Here is a 5,413-nt window from a genome sequence, read left to right as displayed (position 1 = left end):
ATTTTGGTATTTTTACAGATGCTGTATAATATTATGTGTAGAATCTGAAAAAATAATATAAATGAATGTATATAGCAAAACAGAAACAGCCTCACCAACTCAGAAAACTGACAAGTGGCCGTCTGTGAAGAGAGGGAAGGGGGAAGGGGCAAATTGAGGGTATGGGATTAAGAGACACAAGGCAGGAGGAGAAGGGGACGACAGGGGAGATGGTTGGATGGCACCACCAACTCGGTGGACATGAGTTTGAGTAAGCTCTGAGTGTTGGTGGTGGACAGGGAGGCCTAGCATGCTGGAGTCAGTGGGGTCGCAAAGAGTCAGACGCGACTGAGTGACTGAACTGAATACATAATCAGTAAAGATATGTTTGGAGCACAAGGAATTATAGCCATTATCTTGTGTAACTTCTACTGGAGTATCATCTGTAAAAATACCAAATCACTGTGCTCTATATTTGGAAAACTAATGTTATATGGTAAACCAATGATACTTGGATTTTTTTAAGTTGATAGCATTTTTTTATCTAAAAAATTATTTCATTTTAATTGGAGTACTGGTATAACAAATAGTTCACAATTGTTTACTTCTTGTTTCTCACTAGAAACTAAAGTTTCTAAGGGTTAAGAATTCTGATTAATATGTGTAATTAAAATGACTAAAATTACTAAGGCAAACATCTCTGCATGCAAGGAAATGTTTCCAAGTTATCAGGAAACCCACTGAGACTGGCAGATCTGAGTCCCCTCTCTGTCTCATGTTCTCTACCTGGTCTGGCTAACATTAGTCTCCCAACCATTTGTTTTTCCATCTTCATGTGAATTGCCTTCCTTCTCTTTCAAGTCCCAGACCACTGCCCCCAGCGCTCTCTAGAGTCTTTCACTGAAGACGGGACGGAAGGGAAAGGATTGGGTTATTCTGGCAAGTTGCTCAGCTTTCTCTGGTCTCTCCCCTGTATTGTTGTTCAGTCGCTCAGTCCGCGGACTGCAGCACAGCAGGCTTCCCTGTCCATCACCAGCTCCCAGAGTTTGCTCAAACTCATGTCCATTGATTTGGTGATGACATCCAACCATCTCATCCTGTGTCGTCCCCTTTTCCTCCTGCCCTTGATCTTTCCCAGCATCAAGGTCGTTTCCAATGAGTCAGCTCTTCCCATCAGGTGGCCAAAGTATTGGAGTTTCAGCTTCAACATCAGTCCTTCCAATGAATATTCAGGACTGATTTCCTTTAGGATGGACTGGCTGGATCTCCTTGCAGTCCACGGGACTCTCAAGCATCTTCTCCAACACCACAGTTCAAAAGCATCAATTCTTCAGTGCTGAGCTTTCTTTATAGTCCAGCTCTCACATCCAACATGACTACTGGAAAAAGCATAGCTTTGACTATATGGACCTTTGTCGGCAAAGTGATGGCTCTGTTTTTTAATTCACTGTGAAGCCTTGTCATAGCTTTTCTTCCAAGGAGCAAGTGTCTTAATTTCATGGCTGCAGTCACTGTCTGCAGTGATTTTGGAGCCCAAGAAAATAAAATCTGCCACTGTTTCCATTGTTTCCCCATCTATTTGCCATGAAGTGATGGGACCGGATGCCGTGATCTTCGTTTTTTGAATGTTGAGTTGTAAGCCAGCTTTTTCACTCTCCTCTTTCACCTTCATCGCATTATTGAGCTACACTTGGTTTTTGTCCCATTAAGCTATCTCATGTTAATTTAATCCTTAGACCGGCCAGAAGAACCTGGAAGGGTTGATTCAGTTTCTCATCAAGGCTCTTTTATGGGCGGTGTTCAGTGTTGCCTGTTACACATTGGTAGCACAGGATATCTGGTTGGCCCCAGCAGTAAGCGAAGAACAGCAAACAGGTGATGTCAACCCCTTCCGACAAAGTTTCACCTGACAGTTTCAATCTCCGTTCATTTCTTCCTAAGCCTGTACTGTCATGAGAACTGGCAAGGTAGTGGTATTCCTAATTCTGTCCGTCCACCTCCACTGTATTTCATTTATCTAATACCTTGCTACTCAGTTTCTTGACCTGTATCCCTCCTTCACTCTACTGCCATTGCTCATTCCCACAACAACCCTCTGGTTCACTATTATCAGCATCTTGAATGTGCATAATCTCAGTGTCAGGCACTCTGTTCTGCAGTAACTCTTTCACGTGACTATCCCGTTTCCTTTCCTGTCTTTTAGTTCCACCCAGTTGTAGTCATTTATCAATAAATCACTACTTACTACTTCTTTCCCTCACCTCTGACAATGCAGGTATTGGTTTTTTTCCAATTAGGAACTTTTCATCATCGACTCTACTGTGTAACTCCAAGAGTCTGTGACAGAAAAGTAAAGAGAAATAGTCATTTACAAAAGATGACACTATGTCTCCAGAAAGCTGGGGAAAAGATAAAAGCGATCATTTCACCATGATGACATGATCCGCTCTGTCCATTATTCTTCTCCTTTCTTAGGGTCTGCTTTCTGATGGTAATATAGCCGCCTTAGCTTTCTTGTGTTACTGTTAGCCCAGTGCATCTGTTCCCTTCCTTTCCCTTCCAGCTTACCTCTGTCCTATATTTCAAGGGCAGCACTGGTCACAGTACACAGTTACCTGCCTTTCCTCCCCAGACAGCCATCTCTGCATTTTTGCTAAAAAGAAGCACAAGTCGGAGCTTTGCATGAGCAGGTTCGTATTTTCTTTCTTTCTCCAGTATCTGCTTACATTGTTATACATTCTTTGTGAAATATCATCTTGCTGCACACTCACAAAGCATGCCCTTTTGGTATGTGTATCGTGGTCTGAAAAGAATAACTTAAAAACTATTCAGCATGTACGTCATTTGTCCACTGGCAATAAATATAGGTCCCTAAATGCATTGCACCTTCATTGTCCATAGAGGCTCAAAGTGCCCCTTGAACCAGAAGATTCCTCTAGCGTATGGAGGGATTCCACATGGCACCTGTGTCCTGTGGTTAAGATGATTCAGCAGCAGGGATGCTTGGGTGAGGAGTCTGGAAGGTGCAGGCTGGAGACTGTTGCTCATTGTTCTCCTCCAGGCTGTGTCGGATCCTATAGCCAGAGTATATGGCAAATCCTAGTAGGGAAATGAGACAGTGAGAAGGGAAATAGGTGCTCTCCTTACTGATACACACTCGTGTACACGCTCGTATGCATGCTCAGTTCCTCAGTCGTGACTGGCTCTTTTGTGACCCCATGGACCATAGCCCTCCAGGCTTCTCTGCCTATGGTATTCTCCAGTCAAGTGTACTGGAGTGGGTTGCTATTTCCTCCTCCAGGGATCCCCCTGACCCAGGAATGAACCCATGTCTCTTATATTTCCTGCATTGGCAGGTGGATTCTTTACCACTGAGACACCAGGGAACCCCACACTTGCTCACTAGGTCTCCTATGAGGGTGTCTGACACAGTTTAGGGGAGTGGTGGTAGGAAGAAGATGGGGATCAGTCCATTGAGAGGTCTTTTAATCCCAGAAAACCACTTACCAATGGCATTCCAGACACTGAATTGGATCCAGGCTCCAGAGGTCATCTGCACCATCAGGGAAACGTTCACAAAGATGCTGACCAGCGGGAGGACAGGCAGAGCAGGGGCCTGTGGGCAGAGTCAGCTCATCCCTGGACACAGCCCAGACGTCTGAAAGGGAGACCCGACCCACATGTGGGCAGGAAGACTCCAGCGCTTTTGAAGCTGTGTGTTCAAGGCCTACTGAAACTGGGTATGTGAAGCACTGAGTGTGGGTCAGGGAAGGGTCTGTTGGCTTCAGCAATTTCCCATCTTCTCATGTCCAGCAAAGGATGTTTAGACCTCAAAGCAGGCAGACTTCATTCACTCAAGTTGGATAGTTTGGGCACAGACTAATTAATTTTAAAAATTAATTAATTTGGCTGTGTCGAACTGAGTTGTGGCCCAAGGGCTGCTCTAGTTGTGGGACGTGGGCTTAGTTGCCCTGTGGCATGTCCTGGTTGGGTATTTGTTCCCTGACTTGGAATCTAACCCACATGCCCTGCATTGCAAGGTAGATTCTTAACCACTGGACCACCAGGGAAGTCCCTCGCCTACCCTGAATGGAAGAGCAGTGGGGTCCTGGGGCTGCCTCCAGATGATGACCGTGACCCCAGTGATGAACAGCAGCAGCACAGCCACTGTTGGGAGCACGGGGTCTCCAGAGAACAACTGGCTGGGCCACTGGGCCAGGCTCAGGCTCAGGATTATCAGCAGGAGAACTGCAAGTGTCAAGGTGGAGGAGAACAGGCTGGACCCAGAAGACAAAGATGTCAGGACCTCGGGTCACACCCCTCCTCCGGCTGCCCACATCAGGAGGGGCCATCATATCTCTACTACTTCTTGCCTGAAATAGACACCTATTTCCAACCCATCCTGTCAATTTCAGAATACCACCAAAAAGAAGTCCCACTGGTCACCAAACAGGAAGGCGTATCCATTGACAATCTGGCCAGATTTCTGGGTGGGGATGGTGCTGGTAGGGAACCACAGACTCTTTAGAATGTTTGAATTTCCTGCTTCAGATACAGGCTCTGGAGGATTTTCTTTAACTTCAGGCTTCACCTCAATTTCTTACTCTGTTTTCTCCTTCTTGCTGCAATTCTGATCTGGCTGGTACGCGAGTGAAAGGATATTAAGGCAGGATTGACAGCAGCCCCTATACTTATCCAATATCAGACAGTTAATCCAACTCTTTCCCAACTTCAGCAGATGCAGGACACGAAGCTAGAAGAATCTTAGCTCCTCTTGAGTCCATGACCCCCAGCCAAGGTGCAGTGGAGTCTCACCTGAGGCAAGGACAGAAAGAACCACGAGGGAGTCAGCAAGCAGGGTCCCGATTGATAGGAGGTCCACCAGATCACTGAACTCGAAGAGTAACGCCATGACTGCCAGGATGAGGGCACAGACAAGGTGGGGAAGGGAGTGAGAAACAGCCAGAAATATCCAAGGTAAGGAAATGATCAAACAAGGTTTTGTTTAGTCACCTGCAAAGATGCCAGAAGACATGATGGCCATGATGGGTATTCGGGGTGCAGCCGTGGATCTGGAAAGTCCCCGAAAAAGGATTCCATCCTCTGCCATCACGCACATCCCCCGAGGCATGGGGAACATATCACCGAGGAGACTGGAAAAGAAAGCGGAAATGTGTATGAGGACATGGAGAGACGGGAAGGGAGGACCGGGGGCTTCTGTTCCCTAGTCTACTTGGGTCAAGGTGTCCTTCCCTCTTGTCTCTCAATCCCAAGGGCTGGGATACCTGAGCATCTGATAGTAGATGGGGAGAAAACCATGACTGCCGGGGTCCAGCCCCGGTGGATCCAGGGAATTCGAAGGGTGGACGGCGTTGGCGTGGAAAGACTTAGTTATTAATATAAGATTAGATTAAGAAACTATAGTGTAGTAGGA

At 46.4% G+C, this 5,413-nt stretch overlaps 1 long non-coding RNA gene across 1 annotated transcript; it reads right to left on the bottom strand.

Annotated features, from left to right (window-relative positions):
- Window positions 1–2,814: 2,814 nt before the first annotated feature.
- On the bottom strand, window positions 2,815–5,032 carry LOC108634808. Its single transcript, XR_001917696.1, has 4 exons — window positions 4,993–5,032; window positions 4,064–4,794; window positions 3,487–3,595; window positions 2,815–3,078 (listed from the first exon to the last, which is right to left on the bottom strand). It is a non-coding gene; the product is annotated as an uncharacterized LOC108634808 (long non-coding RNA).
- Window positions 5,033–5,413: the final 381 nt, after the last annotated feature.

The sequence above is a fragment of the Capra hircus genome, unplaced genomic scaffold (assembly GCF_001704415.2).
Source record: "Capra hircus breed San Clemente unplaced genomic scaffold, ASM170441v1, whole genome shotgun sequence".
NCBI classification, from domain to species: Eukaryota; Metazoa; Chordata; class Mammalia; order Artiodactyla; family Bovidae; genus Capra; species Capra hircus.
Note: the sequence above shows the minus strand (reverse complement) of the source record. Positions and strands in the feature narration are given on the sequence as shown.